We start from the raw sequence: 19,098 nt of genomic DNA on the forward strand, positions 1-19,098 counted from the left end.
GCACACTCTTTTATTATTTGAACGAAGCAGCTCTATTGCCATCTCCGTGTAACCCTTAAGCAGCCACCATAAGCCTCTCTGTGCCCAACACGGTGGAGCTGAGCTCGGGAGGGGCCAGAGCAGAGGTGCAGGTGCCAGAGATGTGAGTGGACACAAGGGGATGGGATCTCCTTGAGTGAGCCATTCTCCCTGAGTGGGTGGGGTCACATCTGCTAGCCACAGTCTGCAGTGGCCCTGCACTGCATGGTGAGCTCGGAGCAGAGCACAGGTGGCTGAGGAGATCTGGAGCAGGAGGAAATGCGCTGCTTGTTGCTGAGGAAGGTCTGGGGTGCAGGCAGTGCATGGGGTCCCTGCCAGCCCCTGGGTCCTCTCTTCTCTCTGGTGACCAGGGAAAGGATCTGAAGGAACAGCTGGAGCTGGGCCAGGGGAGGTTTAGGTTGGAGATCAGGCAAAGGTTATTCCCCCAGAGGGTGCTGGCACTGCCCAGGCTCCCCAGGGAATGGACACGGCCCCGAGGCTGCCAGAGCTCCAGGAGTGTTTGGACAGCGCTGCCAGGGATGCCCAGAGCGGGGTTGTTGGGGGTCTGTGCAGGGCAGGGAGTTGGACTCAATGACCCTTGTGGGTGCATCCCAGCTCAGGAGATTCTGTGATTCTCTGAGTGCACATCCAGGGATTGATGGGCAGGAGAGCAGATGCTCTACACTGAGCAGAGTCACTGCCATGGGCCCTTGGCTGTGGGTGTGAGGTCTCCTGCATCAGAAAACACCCCTTCTCTCACAGTTTTTTTTTTGTCTAAGCAGACAAAATATGGGTACGGGAAGCAGGGCAGGCTGTCAGCACACTTTGGGAGAAAAGAACTTTGTGTAACCAGGTACATCCCTGTCCCGCCTCATCCATCAGCCATTCACCCCTCCTGCCTGGAAGGCCTGAGCATGCACACACAGGCTCACCATCCGTTCTGCCTCTGCAGAACCATCCATGGATAAGAACAGAGGAGGCACCTCCAGGGACAGGTTACCATGACCCGCCTCCTGTTAGGCTCGTACAGCTTAATTAGTACAATCGACTTTCTGGGTAGGAACTATCCCTTCCAGCTGGATATCAGCACAACAAAGCAGTAATTGTGTTCCTGGTTACACAGAGGAGTTATTAATTTGAGAAGTCAATTAATGTCAACCATACAAATAGCCCTGGTTTCATATTTACAGCTGGTAGGAAAACAAAGTGCATGGCAAGCTGGGTGAAGGACCCACATGGTTCTGCCCCAGGACTGAGTCTGGTACAGTCCAAGGCAAAACAACCATCTCTGGTCAAGGAATGTGGCAAAACCCTGGCAAATCTTCTGCTCCTGATTCTCAACAAAGGAACCTTCCACATCATCCCTGACCACAGCTGGGCTGAGCCCTTGTGCACTGGAGCAGCCTGGAAGGCTCCAGTCTAGGGTTTCCACTTCCTTGGACAGGAACTTTGGACAAGAGGAATGGCTTCCCACTGCCAGAGGGCAGGGATGCATGGGATATTGGGAAGGAAATCTTCCCTGTGAGGGTACCAAGGCCCTGGCACAGGGTGCCCAGAGAAGCTGTGGCTGCCCCATCCCTGGAAGTGCCCAAGGCCAGATTGGACAGGGCTTGGAGCAACCTGGGATAGAGGAAGGTGTCCCTGCCCATGGCAGGGGCTGGAACAAGAAGAGCTTTAAAGTTCCTTCCAGCCCAAACTATTTTGGCATTCTATGATTTCTCTTGGCTGTTTCCACCCTTGGGATCCATGCCCAAGCCAAGCTGAGTTGCTTTTCTCCACCAAGCAGAGGTGGATCCAACACTCCTCTCCCATCTTTGCTGCTGTCTTGGTAGTGCAGGGTTTTGCTGTCCCCTCTGGCTGCAAATGCCACCCTCTGCCCTCTTCCTTCCTTCTCACCCATCCTGAGACCACAGGTCTTGTCACCCTTCCTGTCCCCTGGGCCTTCATGATCCTACTTTGCTGCAAATGGCTCTGGGATTCATTTCATGATGGATTTTACTCTTAAAACTAATTGCATGTTTTTTCAGGCCATACTTTCCCATAAAAAGAGTTTTGGGCAGGAAAAAAAAAAAGAGGCACGACAAATTCAATCATTTTGGGTTTTTCATTTCTTGGGTTCCCTTAACATGTAAACCTCACAAGAGACTTTTTCCCTACCACCGTGACAAGCAAACAGGACTCAGCAGTGCTTGCTGGGGCTTCCTTCTGCTTAAAGGCTCTGACTGATGATGGGGGGATTTGTTTCCCTTCCATAAGATCCCAAAGCTCTTCACTGTGTAAAAGTGGCAAATGTTTCAGCACTTAAGCTTGGAGCTCTCTGGAGTGGGACATCCAAGCAAGAAGCCCCCTGCACCTTGACACTGGCCAGGAGAGACGGATGGGATGTGTAAAGCCCCAGGACTGAGACATCTGGAGGTTTGAGAAGGCAGAACATGAACTTGGTGCCATCCCCAGGGTCATTCAGGACCCCACCACTGGTGATAAGGAACTTAATTCTGTCTTAAAAAAACAACAGGAATTGTGATTTTTTTTCTCCTTGGGCAAGGACCACCCTGATGTATCTCCTATGACTTCCCTCATGCTCAGAGATACCAGATCTTCAGACAATATTTATTTTTAATCCCCCCCCCCCCATATGTTTGTCAGTAAATAACTCTGAACACAAAGGAAGAATGTTTAAACAACCTAAACCCCCTTTTGTGGCCATAAATCCACAGTCAGCTTTGCAGGGCCATCCCTGCTACCAACACACCAGCAAGCTGTCGCCTTGCTGGAGTTTTTGAGGAGCCACAGGTTTTGCATTGGGTTTGCATCCTGGGTTTTCTTCCTGGGAAAAGCACATGAGGTCAAATATCTCACCCATAGATGTTCCCTTGGGAAGCATCCATGAACTGGGCTCTTTGTTAGGATGAAGCCACTAAACCACCCCCGTGGTCCTGCTGACCCAAGATTTCAAGCCCAGACCTCCTGTTCTCTTAGTTAGGAGGGCAAGGGAAAAGAAACGAAATTTAACACAATTTCCCAAGAGATGAAAAGCCCCCTCTGCCCCTATAGAGAACATAGTTTTGATTAAATTGAGCTGCTTTTTCCTTAGGAAGTTTTCTTCATGCTCGCTTATATAATTACTCACAGGTCGATTTTAATGCAAGAAAAACCTGCTTGGAAAAGAGACCTCAGAGCAATCCACTCCCAGAACCAGAGTGGAAAGTTACAGCCTGCACCTTTTTTTCTCTTCTGGAGGCAGAGGGTTAATGGCAGTTTCTCAAAACTGACAGATTTTCACGAAATCTTTGGCCTCAGTGGTATTTTCTAAGCAAGAATCCCTCTTCTTTAAAGTCTGCTGGCATCTCATGATGTTGGGAGGCAGGCAGGGTCGGGGCAGGCTGTCCTGTGCTGGAGGCACAGCTCCTCTGCTGCTTTCCTTAGCTGAGGAGGCTGGAGCTGAAATCGCAGCCTCCCTCCCTCGCTGGCAGCAGCCGTTTCCTGACGAGGAGCAGCATTTCCCCAGGGAGGTTTGTTTGCCCACCGTGTCACTTGGGCTGTCACTCGCTTTTGGACGCAGGACAGGCCGGTGTCACCAAAAGCAAGGGGAGGGCAGAGGCTGGTGAGGTGTCACAGTGATCCTGAGCAGGGGGTTCTGGCACAGGGGTGAATTGACCCTCAGGCAGCAGGGGTTTGCGCATTTGGATGTTTTCCCTCCTTCCATACAGAGCAAGCTTTGCACAGACACATCCTACAGCTTCTGTAGGGTCTTACACCCCATCTGGCCTGGGTTTATCCCACCTCTGTCAGGTTCCCTTTGGAGCTGAAGAGCAGCTCAGCCCACCAAAAACCTCCTTGGGTGTTGCCAGTGCAGCATCCTCCACATGGAAAGGGCTCAAGGGGACCTGGGCTCCTCGGCAGCACTTCCATGGATGTGTCCCCATCTGCTTTAGCACCATGGACAGGGGGCTGGAAGCCCAAAGAGGCTCCGTGGTGTCCCGAGGGTGGTAGGGGACCGCACTAGCCTTTCCTCTCCCCCTCCCTTGAGCCAGTGCCAGCCTCTGCCAGCCCGTTTGCTGGCGGAGCATCGCGGTGCCAGGCTGGAGCAGCAAACGGCTCCGGCGCACATCCCGCCTCAACAGCCCCTCCCACGTGCCTCTGCAGCTTCCCGGACAGGTCTGGGGTGGGGAGGGGGGAGTTTGGGAATTTACTGGCTTTCTTTTGCTGCAAGCAAACGGGCAGGAAAGGGAAAGGGAGAGTAATTAGTTGTCGCCGTTGTTCTGCTACCTGCGATGGCGGGTAAAATTAATGGAAAGCAACACAAGTCAGGGCGACGTGAACCGACTCCCAACCAGGCCTCCTCTTTGCTCCCTTCAGATCTCTCTATTTGCCAATCTTCTCGTGGCTTTTGATGTCTGTTGTGTGTCTGTGGGGTGTTTTTTTGCTGTTATTATTTATCACTCGCAGTAAGAAAGAGAATCTTTAAAGTGGCAGAAGAAAATGGGAAGGTTTAATATTGCAGGAGGCAGAGTCCCTGAGCATTTCGGGCTCCTCAGCTGATGATTATTTTTGTGGAGTTGGTGCAGGCAGGGCAGTGATACAAATCTCATTCTGTGCATCCACACAGAGCTCTCACCCCCAGGGCTGGCGGAGACCTTTGCAAATAATGTTATCTTTGGCGGCAGAGGGAGCCATGTGGAGCCACCCTCCAGCACCAGCTGCAGTTCTGGGGATCACTGCACTTCCAAAGAAAGGTGTGGGACTGACAGACAGACACACAGACATGGCTGGGAAGAGGGAGACAGGCCTCTCAGCGGCTGCAAGGTGTTGAGCACGGCAGCTGTGAGCAACACACAGCTAGCTCTTCATAGCTGAGGGATGTTGCAGAAGGTCCAGCAGGTGCTGCAGCAGGAGCAGAGGTCAGGCAGAGCCAGGGGGCATGTATCTGTCAGCCACCCAAGGGACGGTGCTGCTCCACTTCTTCCCATCCCACGGCCAAACAGGGATCACAGCAAGTGCAGTCCAGGCAAGTTCCCCCCACCCCTGCTGGGCTGAAGCCCAGGCTGCTGCCTGCCCGAATCCTCCTGCATCAACCAGCTTTGTGAGTGGCAGCTGCAGCTCAGGGCTTGAGCCCCACCGTCCCCCTGGTCCTGCTGAGCCAAGCTCAGAGCCATCCCACAGCATCCCCTGTCCTCACCTCCACGTGCTTCCCCCCGCAGCACTGTTTGTTTGTTGGCTCAGGGCCGGCAGGAAAGCCCTTGCTCAGTAAATACTGTTTTATCTCTGAACAGCAGCTCACTGTGGCTCATCAAATATTAATCCAAACTCAACTGCTTCTTAACGAGGTTTTCTTTAAAGGCATTGGGGCTCGAACACAACTGGTGGGAGGCAGTGTCCTGGCTTCCCCCTGGCCTTACCCAGGGAAAACAAAGGGACAACAACAGGGAAAAGATCCCTGGTCCGGTTCCTCCACCTTTCTCCACAGGATAGGCATTTCCCACCCAACTTTAGGAAAACAAGTGGATGAAGAGTCCAAGTGCTTTTGGTGTCTCCAAGGATCACACATGCACAGGTTTGGGGTGTTTTGGCTACCGGCCTTGGGGAAACAAGTGGCAGAATTTTGTGGGTTCAGGTAGATGCAGAAAAAATTTCACCTGATATCAAGGAGCTCTGAGAAGGAAAAAGAACATCACAATGTGCATCATCTGTGCTTTGGCCTGCCTGCTTTACACTGTGCATCCTGGAAGCATTCCTCCCACGGAGACACATTCCCACAGTTTTTTTGGGGAGAAGTTCAAACTCCACAGAGCTCTGCTGCTCTTTACCCTTTGAGCCTTGTCTGCACCATCTGGGGACCTGGCATCTCTCCAGATTTATTCATGAGGTGGCTCAGCTCCCACGGGGGAGTCAAGCTCTCCAAGAGCACGTGCCCCATGTCCTGCTGGAAACAGCTTGGAAGTTTGCTCAGACACTTGAAGCAGCTCCCATGTGGCTCAGCATTGCTTTGGTTCCTGGCAAAGAGCAGGAAAAGCAGCATAAATCTGGGAAAGCCTTATCAAAGGGATGGGGAATGGAGGAGGGAATGAGCAGCTGGTCAGCCCTTGCTTGGCTTGGCAGAATCATTGCACTTTCCCTGCCCCAGTGGATGTGGCTGGATAGACCAACTCACTGCCAGGAGCACTTCCATCATCAGTCAGTCATGGGCTCAACACACAGACCCAGCTTCTCCAAAACAAATCCCAAGGAAAGAGCCAAGAGACATTCCCTGCCATCCCAGAGTGGTTGGTTATGGCAGAGGGGGAAGCCCAGAATGAAGGTCAGCAAGTCATGGAATCACAGAATCAGTTAGGTTGGAAAAACCCTCTAAAATCATTGAGTCCAGCTTTTATCCCTGCACTTCCAAGGCCACCACCAATCCATGTCCCCAGGTGCCACATCCACACATCTTTTAAATTCCTCCAGGGATGGGAACTCCACTACTGTCCTGGGCAGTCTGCTCAAATGTCTGACCCACGTTTTAGTGAAGAAATGTCTCCTAATATCCTATCTAAGCCTCTCTTGATGAAATTTGAGGCAGTTTCCACCCCTCCCACATCACTGATTTGCATGGAGGACCCAGGGAATCCCATCCCTAATTCCTCACACTCACTTCCCAGGGATCAGAGCGGTTCCCACGCCAGAGGTCTTCCCCCAGGGATACGTCCTTAACAGGATAAAAGGGAATGTGAAATAAAACTGCCTCCCACATCCAGGCAGTGAGAGCTGGGCTCATGAATGGGTGCACCCTGTTCCATCTGAGCATGAGGAAGCCACATCTATAATGGAGTCAAGGAATTCAGGTCTTAGGGAAGGAAGAGCCATGGGAATTGTTTGCTGCTGCCAGGTCAGGTGAGCAGAAGGAGAAATCACCCCAGAGAGTGGGAGCAAGATGCCTCTGTTCCAGATAGATCTCCATTGCTTCTTTGCTTGGTCAGTCCAGCTTCTGGATGTGCTCAGATCCCTGTTCCTGGGAGAAAGGCCAGAGAAAGGCATATTTGGAGTTTAACATCCTTCCATGACACTAGAGTTGTCCCTACCTCTTCCAGCTGAATATATTCACACATCCTTAGGCTGTAAAGGCCAGAAGGGATTATTGGATCGTGGGAAGCTGATCAGAGATTCAGGGCAATGATTTCATTGGCAACTTTTGAGAGAGAAGTGGCAAATTATCCATTTAATGGGCAGTGCCTCCAGCCAAGCCAGAGCAGGAGCTGTTTTCCCTCTTCTGGCACTATAAAACCTGGATATATTTTAATATGCAATTCTGGTGGCTTTGAAAAGTGTCTCCTGGGAGCTGGTGTGTTTTTGTGTTCCTCTGCCTGTTCCTGGAAGGCCCAGGATAAAAGTGACCAACCCCTCGTGCCTTGCATTCCCAGAGCTTCTGATCACCAAGACCACAACCAGACTGGCCAAGGGGGGTGGATCTGCCATATTAACTCTTTTTAAATTACAATCATGCCTCTCTTAATATTTAAAAGGGACTGTCAAGGGTTTGGAATGCTGCAGGGCCCCAGTGGCTGCAGGCAAGGTGTGAAGCCTGTGGTTACACAGGCACTTTTCTCCACATTCATTGCACTCAGTGCCCCACTCACAGGAAAATCACCCAGACTTCTCCTCCAGGGACTGCACAGGGACCCTTTCAAGGCTGGTTTGGATGGGCCTTGGAGCAGCTTGGTCTGGTGGAAGGTGTTGGAATGTGATGAGCATTAAGTTCCTTTCCCACCCAAACACTTCTGGTATTCTATGATCTGGGGCAGCCTCACAAGAGGTTCTGCAGAGTCTCAGGGGTCCCAGCTGCCCAGAAGGCTGCAGAGAGATGAGGTGGGGAGCAGCTCAACAAATGTCTGGTCCAGACCAGAGGCATTTCAGCATCTTGAAACAGAATGGTCAGTTTGGTTTTGCTGTCATTTCTTGGCACGCTTTGGACCTTCTCCCCCCCAGCCAGCTCCCGCCTCCAGTCCAGCTTGGGAAAGTTCTCATTTCTGCCAGTGTGCAGTTTTTGTGGCCCTCCTCCCCCTGCTCCCATCTGCTCCCTCCCACTTCAGTGGCCGAGGCTGCCGTCTGTCCAGCGGCAGGACGCTGTGAGCCCATATGTTGTCCCTCGGCAGGGCTGTCACCTCTCCTGCTGCCTCCCGCAGCCAAACTTGGCAGGGGAGGGAAGAGAAGCTGGAGTGGGGAAGGGGCCCGCAGGCATTTCACAGCAGTGACAGAATAAATCTAATTTATAGACATAGCAAAATGCAGCTAAAGCAGGAGTTGAAATAAATGCAAAGAACACCAGGGTCTCAAGTTATCGGCACTGTAACATTTTTCCTGACTATCTCTGTTTTCCTGCCTGGGTTTGTCTTTGTAGCTTCCTCCCAGACAACTGGACCTTTGCTCTGAAGTGAAAATGAAAGCTGGGGGGAAAAAAAAAAAATACCAGGAAATGAATTCTTCAGATCTCCTTTGTGATGCATCAGCCCCATCTGCCAGCTCCCTGTGACAGGGAGCGGAGCATGGCTGGTTGGCAGGAGGAGAGACAGGCCTTAAAGAAAGGAAATAAAGTAAAATAAAAGGCACAACTATCCCTGCAGCTGGGAAGTGAGACTGGGCTGTTGGGGGGGCTCTGCCAAGGCACAGAGCTCCAGATGAAACTGGGAAGACAGGGTTGGAAGATCCTTCGCTCATGGAGGTGTGAGGACAGGGAGATTTGTCTTCCCATTCCCTGGCTTGTCAAGGTAATGGGAACAAGCGGGTGGGAGATGTTCGGAGGCAGCTTGAACTAATTAGGAGAGAGTGTAGAGGGGAGAGAGTCTGAAGGAGGGGGGAAAGGCGGGGGGAAGAAAACGCTTTGTACTGGTGAGCACCATCCTTGATGTAGAGATGATGAAAGGTACCACAACAAAGACTGATGGAGCAGCCAGCCCGGGGCTGGATGGAGCCTCTCCGATGGTGGGGCTGCCAGAGGGGGTTGGGTGTTCCAGGAGAGCTCACAGAAACATGGGATGCCCCATGGTGGTGCTCATCTCCATCCCAGCCAGGACCACCAGCATGCCAGGAGTCAGCAGCATCGTGAGTTTCCCAAACTCTGCTCCATCCCTTTCCCGGCGTTAGAGTGAACCTGTCTCCGTCTCATTTCCAGCAGACCTTAGGGTTGGGCTTGTGTGTTCCCAGCCTTGTCAGTCACCCCTCCTTCAAGACTTGCTCCTGGAGCTCGGAATGTGATTCAGAAGGGAGCATCATTGCCTCCTCTGGCCAGATCTCCTCTCCCTTTGCAAGAAGTGGCAGCTTTTTGAGCCTAATTTAGCAGTCTTTAATCTGAGTTATTCCAAACCACACTTGCCACTTCCTTCATGCGTTCCCGCAGGATGATGGGCTGATTTCACAGAACGAAAAGCCTTAAGCAAATCTTGTCACACAAGAAAATTGATTTTTCAAAACTGACTTTTACAAGATTACTGGTGATTTTTTTCCCCTCATCTTTCTTCTATATCGTTCCCTTCCAGTCTCACGAGGTGGCTTCAGATCTAAGGAAATTAGAGATGCTGTGACTAAATTGAAAATGTAAAAATGGGGAGAAAGAGGGGAAAAAAAGACACCCGGCACCTCCTCTGCTGCTGCCTCTGAAGGATACGGCTGCTTGTGCTTGTGAAGGAGCAGAGCTGTCTCCTTGACCTCTCCCACTGCCAGAACATCAATGCCACGTCACAGTAGAGTCTGTCCAAGGATTATGCCAATACCTCACAGGCAACATCCTCTGATGGGCATTCCTTGGTGATCCCTAGGCTAGATCATAGGGTTTTTTCATTCTCTCCCTCAATCTGTACATATTATTTTATCTTTTGGAATTAAAAAATAAAACAGTTTCCCCCCGCTGCTCGGTTCAGAGACATCTCAATGTGTTTTGTTAAAGAAAAAGAAGACAGAGGAAGAGTTGCCTTGAAGTTGTTTCAGACAGCTTAAAATATGCTAAGCTTTTGTGTTTCTGCCACATAAATAATGAATCCTCTTACAGCTTCTGAGTCAGGAAAGACGTTGATTTAAGAGGCCTTCAGCTCTGTTTGAGGCTTTTCTGCCATAAAGGGAGGAATGTGACCAGGGACGAGAGAGGCATGAAGGATGAAGCAGAGTGGGCAAGGAGGATGTGGGACAGAGGTGGCACCCACCACAGCCCTGCAGGAGCTGTTCTAAGGGATTTCACTCCTTGATTCCCTCTGTGCTCCTTTACTGCAGATTGCGGGGGCTAGAAGTGTGTTTAAATGGAGGACAAATCTGTGAGCATCTACTTCTGTCACTGTCTCTGCCCCAAGTAAACCAGTGGGGATTTGGTGACTGCAGCAGCATCAGTTGTTGTTCATTTGACTCATTCCCCAGGTGCCACCCTTGGAGACATCTCTGCCAACAGAGCGGTCAGGAGAGCTGCAACATGTAGGCCAGCAGGCATGGCAGGAGCATGGGAAAACCCAGGGGTGCTGGTGTCCCACAACAAACCCAGTGGGTCCCACACGCCCTCCAGCACCACGTGTCCTGGTCACTTCCCCAGTACCCGTGACCGGACATGGGCAGTCAGAGGGCTCAGCTGCTGCAGTCTGGGCCCACTGCTGAGCTGGAGCTGGGAGGTCAGGCTGAGTTCATCAGGAAACAGCAAAAAGAGAAGCAAGGGCCAAGCTGGCTCAGGCTGGGCTGGGGCAGGGGAGCCTTTCCTCCCCAAACCTGTGTGACAGTGGTACCTGTGCCGAGGACGTGCTGTGCACCCTGAGCATCCTCTCCACCTGGCATGGAGTTAACTTGGCACAACTGTGTGGGGTACACAGCACCTACCCTGGCACACCCCGTCCCAGAGAGACCCCAAAGGAGTTCTGGGACTGGGGAGTAACGCTGTTCACTTCAGGTCTCAAAATACCCTTGGCTTTCTGTTCTGCTCTAGAAGCTGCTGGCAAATATTAAAGCAAAGAGAAAAGGCAGGATGTTGTCTCTGGGTTAGAAAGTTGTTTGTAAATTATCAACCAGCATTTATTGTTTAGCTCCACTTTGTTACTGAAGTGTGTAGTGAAGAACTTCATGCTTGTTACTTTTGGAGATGGCTTTTTTTTTTTTTTAATACTGTTTCATGCTGCTTTACGGAGAAGTTGACAGATAATCACAGAGCTCTCTGGGTCAGTTTGTTGTACCAGGACACAGCCACACTGGGTTGTTTTCCTGTGACATGGCTGAGAAGGGCAGAGTTGTGCCAGGGTGTCAAGGGCATTCCAGAGGCTTGTGAGAGAAGAGAGACTTGACCATAATTTTGGGCATGGATGGATGGCTGGATGGCTGAGGGAGCTGGCCTTGTTCCATCTGGCAAAAAGGAGGCTCAGGAGAGCTTATTGCTCTCTACAGCTGCCTGAAAGGAGGTTGTAGTGAGGTGAGGGTTGGTTTGTTGTCTCAAGTAACAAGTAATAGAATAAGAACAAACAGGCTCATGTTGCATCAGCGGAGGTTTATATTGGGTGTTAGGAATAATTTCTTCCCCAAAAAGGTTCAACAGTCCTGGCACAGTCTTCCCAGTCCCTATCCCTGGAGGAATTTAGGAGGTGTGTAGCTGTGGCACTTGGGGACATGGGTAGTGGTGGCCTTGGCAATGCCAGGTAATGCCTGGACTCGATGAACTTGGAGGTCTTTTCCAAACTGAGCAATTCTGTGATTCCATGGATGAACTTTGTACTGAAAAGATGAACAGATTTTTGGTGAACTCCTAGCTTTATTCTACTCCCCTGTGAGCTGCCTGTGTGTTTGCATTAGCACAAGGGAACACACTATGGATATTTATTATTCCTTCTCATAACTTGCCAGATCTCCAAGCTGCTCACACTCCAGCCAGCAGAAACCCAACTTCCTTACACAGAAATCCCAGCCCTTGGCATCTTCTGTGAGGAGATTCCCACAAAATGAGGGCTCAGCCCATCTCACCCCGGTGACTCAGCTGCCTCTGTTGATAATACTAACGTGAACCTGATATCCTGTTGATAATCCTAATGTGAACCATCTGATCTAGGCACAGTTGAGCCCTGAATAATTAACTGTTCTGGCAGGGCAGACCAGGGAACCTGCCAGAGAAGGAGCTGTGCCTCACACCAACCTGAGGCCATGCCAGGAGTCAGACAGAGCACAAGGAACGAGCCTGAGCAATGGGATGGGAACAGTGCCTGTCATAGGGAAGGAGGGGCTTTAGGACCACTGCTGGGGCTGGAAAGTCAGACAGAGCCAGCTCAGGCTGGTGGGACCATTTTTGGTGACCCAAAGCATTGTCTGGGCTGTTTGACGTGTCCAAGGTTGGCCACCATTCTTGAAGAGTTAATATAAACTTGGCCCGAGGTCTGTCTCTTCTTGCCATGCCAGAGAGAGGGCAAACCCTCTCATGCTGCAGAGATCAAACCACAAAGCCCTTGAAAACATCCCAAACTCAGGACCAGGTCAAAGCCTCAGGGGATCTTTAAGAACCAACCAAGAAAAAGAAAAGCCTTGGAGAAGACCCAGACACCCAGCAACTCTCGGTTGCATAAGTTCCATAAAGGCATGAGCCATTCCTGCCTTCTGTGCCAATCATTTCTGCCCTGAAATATGTGGATTTGGCAGCTCCAGTGATCTGGAACATGAGGTCCCAGCCCCAGCACCACTTTCAAGATCCCCAAGCAGCAGCTTTCTTATGCTGATGAAGACCTGTGAGTTTCTGTTTCCATTCACCATTGTCTTTTTCCTGACAATCTCAAAGGAATTTCACATTGACGTGTAAAGTTGCAAAGGTCTCGAACACAGGTGGAAAATAAGAACTGGAATAGAGGGAAAGGCAAGTTCAAGCAGCTTCACAGCACTAAGATTCACTTTGCACTGAGGAGGAGGATAAATGCGGCAGAGAATTAGCTCTTCAACATGCCAGCATCCATAAATCTGGCTAAAGACATTCTGCTACGGGGGTGGAGTGGGGTAGGAAGACCCCAGAAAGGATTAATCCTGTTAAATGATTTGAGAAAACACAAACCACGTGATGAAATTGGATTACCCAAAATAATAGTTAAGCTATTAGTCATGTCTGTTGTGTGGCAGGGTAAGTCAAGATGATGTAGGCAGGAAAAATGAAATGCAGCATCACTGCCAAAGGGGTAAAAAACTCCCCGAGGAGAGGTGACACTTCCAAGCTCATCCAGGACTGGGGAGTGACTCACATCCCCAGTATTTCCCCAGGATAAGCAGTTTTGGCAGCTGGCTGTCATACTCTGAATGGTTTTAAACTTTCTCTGCATGCATTAAAATGAGGAATTGAATGTGCATAATTTAACTTGGGTGGGGGGGGGAGAAGTACAATTTTCATATGATTCCATGACTCTGGGGCCAAAGATTCTTAAACTAAAGTCCCCTCCTTAGAGGGATAAGGAGTTATTGTGAAAGAGGGTGAATTTGTAAAAGGGGAGGGGTCCAGAAGAACATGCACAGGGGCAAGAGAAGAGCCAAACAGGGATTAATGGGGACAGGTTTGGTGCCCAGCCCTGTCATATGACGGGGTGGAGGAGGAGGGGGGATTTTAAACAGTGGGATTAAAACAGCACATCTAAAGCGTCTGTATTTTGTTTTGATCTGTCACAAAAACAGCTCGACTTGCAGAAGGAATCATCCAGTCCATGAAGTTTGATGCTTTCCCTTTGAAACACTGACAGTTTTTTCAGGAGCCTCTCTGGTTTCCTTCCAAGGGAGGGATGAGGGTCCTTTCCAGCCCCTGGTGCAGGGAAGGAGCCAGGGGGACACAGTGGGATGGGCTTTGGCCAACTCCTCTGTCTTGGTTTGAAAAGACAGGTGTCCACTTAGAAAGGCAGGAGCTTCCCTTGAAATGGAAAATGCAAACCCCCTCCCTCTGAATTATTATAATTTTTGAAATTAAGGGGCTCTCAGGCAAAGATATGGGAATAGGAATAACAGTTCTTTACTAGGAAAATTAAAAATACAAATGCAATAGTACAAAAAAAAACCAAAACGAAACAAAAAAAAAACCAAAAAAAAACCACACTGCCAGAGTCAGAGCAGGCCCTGGCAGCCTGTGGGTCAGGGTGGTGGCAGCAGTCCCATCCCATGGTGGCTCAGCCCTCCTGCAGTGCCAGCTGTGCTTCTGCTGGAGCAGGGATCCTGCACAAGGCTGGAGTTTTCCTCTGAAGCTCCAGGGCTGGTGTGGATGGGCCTGGGCTTCCTCTGGGAATGCAGTGGGGAAGAAAGCTGCTCCTCTGGGAATGCAGTGGGGAAGAAAGCTGCTCCTCTGGGAATGCAGTGGGCAAAGGCTGCTGTGGTGTTCCCAAAGTCAGATTGTATCCAGGTAGGAATGCTTGGCTCCTCCCCCTGGGCGGAGCATCTCCCCATGGGATGATGGAATTTTCTCAGCCATGCAGGGACACTCACTGGCCATGAACAGAAGATAATTAATAATTAATAGCCCATGAACAGAAGAGATCTCCTGGAGGGGGGATTGGCTGTGGGAGAGATACAGAAAACTGCCCAATGAACAGCAGAGAACTGCCCCAGCTCTGACAGATGGGAATAGAATACTCCCAAACCACATCTTACAACCCAGGACACCCTTCCTGCATCCACAATCCTCCAGTGCTCCACTCTGCACTCGCTGGGGTGCACGTGCATTTTTGGGCAGGTTTTATTCCCCACCGTGCCCTGGCCAAGCCCTGCCTGTGGGCTCCAGGCCCCTCCGTGTCTCTGGAGCTCTGTGCAGCCCAGCTGCAGCCCCGGCAGTGCTGGTCCATTGATTACCTGCACGGCTCATCAGCCCTCTCCAACCATTCCCCACGGTTGATCAGTCAAGTCATTGACAAGTTAACAGCTTTGTTTACTTCTCCCTCTCGCTTCTGCAGCCAATTTGTTCTGATCACTGTGCTGAGAGAAAGACTGTGTTGATTGGTTTCTCACCCAAAATGAACCATGGTGGGTGCATGGACTGGTGACATGGCTTTAATTGTGTCATCTGGGAGAGAGAAACCTTCTCACCCCACTTCTTTCAGGTTCCTGTGACTTGGACAGCAGGCTTGACCCCAGGGTGTCCCTGATAATCTCTCCTCCAGTACCCCAATGCTCTCCTCAGAGCTGAACTCTCATTGAACATCTTCAGGTGTGATTTGTGGAGCTCTAAGTAGCCCCCTCATGGATTTTTCCCACCCACGGGACCTGCTTATGGCGAGGAGGCGATGCAAAACCCAGGCACTGCCCTTGAAGACTGCAGCTGATGAGCAATCAGGCTCATCCCAGCCTCCTGGCTTGGCAGGAGTGGGAACACTGGAGCGGGGATGAGATGGAAAATCAAGCCAGAATTTTCCTCTGCAGTGAGGTGTTATTATTATCATCAAAATCCCAGAGTGTTTAAAAACAATCCAAACCCAGTAGCAGCAACTGGTGCATCATGGTGAGCGCAATCAGGCATCGAACATGTCCTTGTCAGGGGTAAAAGTCTGAAATTTGGGTAAAGGTTGCAATCTTTCTCCTTGTTTGTTTAAGGAAAAAAAAAAAAGTGGAAAAAAAAAAGTTAAAAAATAGCCAGGAGGAGATGAGCAAAGTTGGCATCTCTGCAACTGAGCTGTGGCATGTCCACCATTAGAACTCGAGGTTCACTTTGTGGTGGAGCCAAGATTCCTCAATTGGGATAGAGAGATTTGGGAAGAGGTGATCACTGCAGCAGCTGTGCGTGCAGGGAGGTTTGTCAGGATGGGAGCTGGAGGCTTGGAAACATTTCCTGAGTACAATGAATACAATACACAAGGAAATACCTTTCCATGTGCTTTCTTCCCTTCTAGTCAGCACAGGTGAGGCTACATCTCAAATCCTGTGTCCAATTTTGGGCCCCTCGCTACAAGAAAAGACATTGAGGTGCTAGAGCATGTGCAGAGATGGGTACAGAGCTGGGGAAGAGTCTGGAGCACCAGGAGAGGCTGAGGGAGCTGGAAAGGGGCTCAGCTTGGAGAAAAGGAGGCTCAGGGAGACCGTGTGGCTCTGCACAACTCCTGACAGGAGGGGGAGGGGGGGCAGGCTCTGCTCTCAGGGAACATGGACAGGACAAGAGGAAATGGCCTCAGGTTGCCCTAGGTCAGGTTTAGGTTGGACATTAGAGAAGATTTTGTTATGGAAAGAGTTGTTAAGCATTGGCACGAGCTGCCCAGGGCAGTGGTGGGATCACCATGCATGGAAGTGTTAAAAAACCTGTGTGGCTGTGGTGCTTAGGGACACGGGTTAGCGTAACCTTGGCACTGCTGGGTTAGCAGTTGGACTGATGATCTCAGAGCTCCTTTCCAACCTGAACAATTCCCTGGCTCTGTGATTCCACACCCCAGACCCCGTGCTCGAGGGCCAGCCAGAATTCTCAGGGCTCTGAGCTGGATGAATCCCAAGCTGGAAGGCCCAGCCGTGTAATTCAGATGGGGAGAGGTTACCCAGGGCCTGCTGCTGATAAATCAACCACACTCACAGGGGGAGGCGGAGGAGCCACACGAGCCCCACACATCTTCATTAGGAAGGGAGAAGAGGAACAACCCCATACATCACCATTATGAAAATCTACCCGTAATAAAGAAATAATTTGTGCGATGCATCACGCCGCAGCCGCGCAGGGGGTACCGTGACACCGCTCGGGCCGGGAACCTCACTCCATCATTTCTCACAAGGCTGTCACTAGCAGGAGCCATCCATTGTCCCTGTCCCCTTTGGACCTCCAAAAGATGCCAGAATGTCATCCTCAAAACATCCATCCTGTGGAGGTTACCAAGGCTCTGAGGCCTCGGGGGATTTGGGGTGGTGCTCACGGCATCCCGCTGGGGACAGCTCACCTGTGAGGGTGACAGGAGGGGACTGTCACATCACACACCAGAAACTGAAGGTACTGCTGGCAATAAAGCAGCAAAACCCATTCTCTGAGCAATTTGTAGCAATTAATAGCCATTCCCAGGAATGAAATGTTAATTAATTCTTTCCCTGAGCCATGCATTTATTTAAGGTATTTGTGGGTGTTCTTGGTACTTTTATTAAGCAATTAAAATGCGTCCAAGAAAATATTTATCCATTTTAAGTAATTCTTAGTAAACACGATTTATATGGCAAGCAACCACTTTATTTTGCATTGTTAATTAAAACCGACGACACACTCCACTTCCCCGGCTTATTCGCCACCAGAGCAGCCACGCTGCCAGGAGTGCTGGTTCAGAGCTGCTGGCAGCTCCAAAATCCTCCCTCAGAACCTTCAGGGTGGATTTGTGCAGTGCTTGATGGGGCTTTTCAGAGCCCAGAGAGCCCCAGCAGCCCCGTGTTGACCCCCAGGAGTCCCTGTGCTGCTGTAAGGAGTCGTGCCCTGATGAAGACCATTCTAAAGAAGATTTTGTTGAGTCCTACAGCTTCCCCAGGGCTGGGAAGTCAGTAGTTTGTTCCCACACGCTGGGTGTTGAAGGATTACAAGCCCTTGTAGGGCAGACAGAGGGAGGTATTCATTCAGGTGAGGGATGAAGTGTGTGTTACAACGCTCCTCCACAGACTGACACCCTGTGGGGTTTGCTGTGCTCTCCCTGGGAGCACGGGGAACTCTCCAGGGGCTCCACCAGCCTGGAAGCTCAGCCAGAGCCAGGATTCGTGGGAAAAGGGGATGAAACTGCCAGGTAAAACCCCTTGTGCAGAAGGAGACACAGCTGAGCATCCCACTGAGAGCCCAGGAAGAGGCAGAGATGTGGCATCCCAGCTTGTGGCAGGTTTCCTTCAGAAACCAGAGCAGAAGAGGAAAAAACACTAAGACATGAAAACCACAACAAAGCCCCGGCATTGTTAAGGAGCTGACAAATCCCAAACTGTCCTCTCTTATTTGCTTGTGTGTACTCTTAGCTGGGAAGCAATCGATGGAGTCAGAAAAATGCTATTTCCCTGAAGAATGTCTCCTTAGAAAAGTTCCTCCCTCTCTCTTCAGTGTTAAAAGGACCCACTACAGGTATTCTATTTTTTGTTCATTCTTTAATCACCGGTTTTCAGTGCTGACTGTAATAACCCCTTTGAAACTTGGATCAAAATATCTCTTTCCTGGTTGAAATTTGTTTTCTTCCATCACCCGAGCAAATTCAATTTGCAGAAGATACTGAATTGGGAGGCACCTGGTACTCCCTCCAGAGAGGCCAGAGCAAAACAAAAGTACATTAGAAATATGAGAAAGGAAACAACAGAATGAAACCCAGCCCACAGGGGAAGAAATGCCCATCTGGGGACACAGACTGAGATGGTGCTCGGTGAAAAGAAATGAAGATGAGAAAATCTGCACATCTCTGCTCTGGAGCCAGGCTGGGAGAGCTGGAGGTGTCCAGCCTGGAGGAGAGAAGGCTCCAGGGAGAGCTCAGAGCCCCTGCCAATGCCTAAAGAGGCTCCAGGGAAGCTGGAAAGAGACTTGCAACAAGGGCCTGGAGGGACAGGACACAGGGAATGGCTTCCCACTGCCAGAGGGCAGGGATGGATGGGATAATGGGAAGGAATTGTTCCCTGGGAGGGTGGAGAGGCCCTGGCACAGGGTGCCCAGAGCAGCTGTGGCTGCCCCTGGATCCCTGGCAGTGTCCAAGGCCAGGCTGGACAGGGCTTGGAGCAGCCTGGGATAGAGGAAGGTGTCCCTACCATGGGACAAGATGAGCTTTAAGGTCGCTTCCACCCCAAACCCTTCTGGGATTATGATTCTATGATCTGCATTGGTCATGTGACATGGGATGGTGGGAGCAGGGGTGAATTTGGAGCTGGGTACTCCAAAGGTGCCTGTCAGTGGTAGAGAGCAGGAAATGATGACACCCCACAGTCACCCTGTGGGGACCATCTGAGAGGCACAGGGGCAGTGGGACAGGTCCCATGGCATCCCCTCTGCCTGTGCTACTCTTCAGCCTGGAGAGCCCAAGGGAGTCACAGAAACAGGTCCTATGGGCAGGATCCCCACAGACAGAGCCTCACCCCTCTCCTGGCACGGGGGAGCCCCCCTGCCCAGCCCTGCCCCTGCAGTGGAGTCTGGCCAGGGGTGAAAATCAGCACAAGCAGTGACAGGCGAGTTAG

The 19,098-nt window shown here is 50.8% G+C and overlaps 1 protein-coding gene across 3 annotated transcripts in view; it reads left to right on the forward strand.

Annotated features, from left to right (window-relative positions):
• The window catches only part of KIRREL3 (kirre like nephrin family adhesion molecule 3), a 377,774-nt gene that overhangs the window by 329,494 nt on the left and 29,182 nt on the right, over positions 1 to 19,098 (forward strand). The gene's annotated exons all lie outside the window — the stretch shown is intronic.

This window comes from Anomalospiza imberbis, chromosome 24 (genome assembly GCF_031753505.1).
Source record: "Anomalospiza imberbis isolate Cuckoo-Finch-1a 21T00152 chromosome 24, ASM3175350v1, whole genome shotgun sequence".
Taxonomy (NCBI): Eukaryota; Metazoa; Chordata; class Aves; order Passeriformes; family Viduidae; genus Anomalospiza; species Anomalospiza imberbis.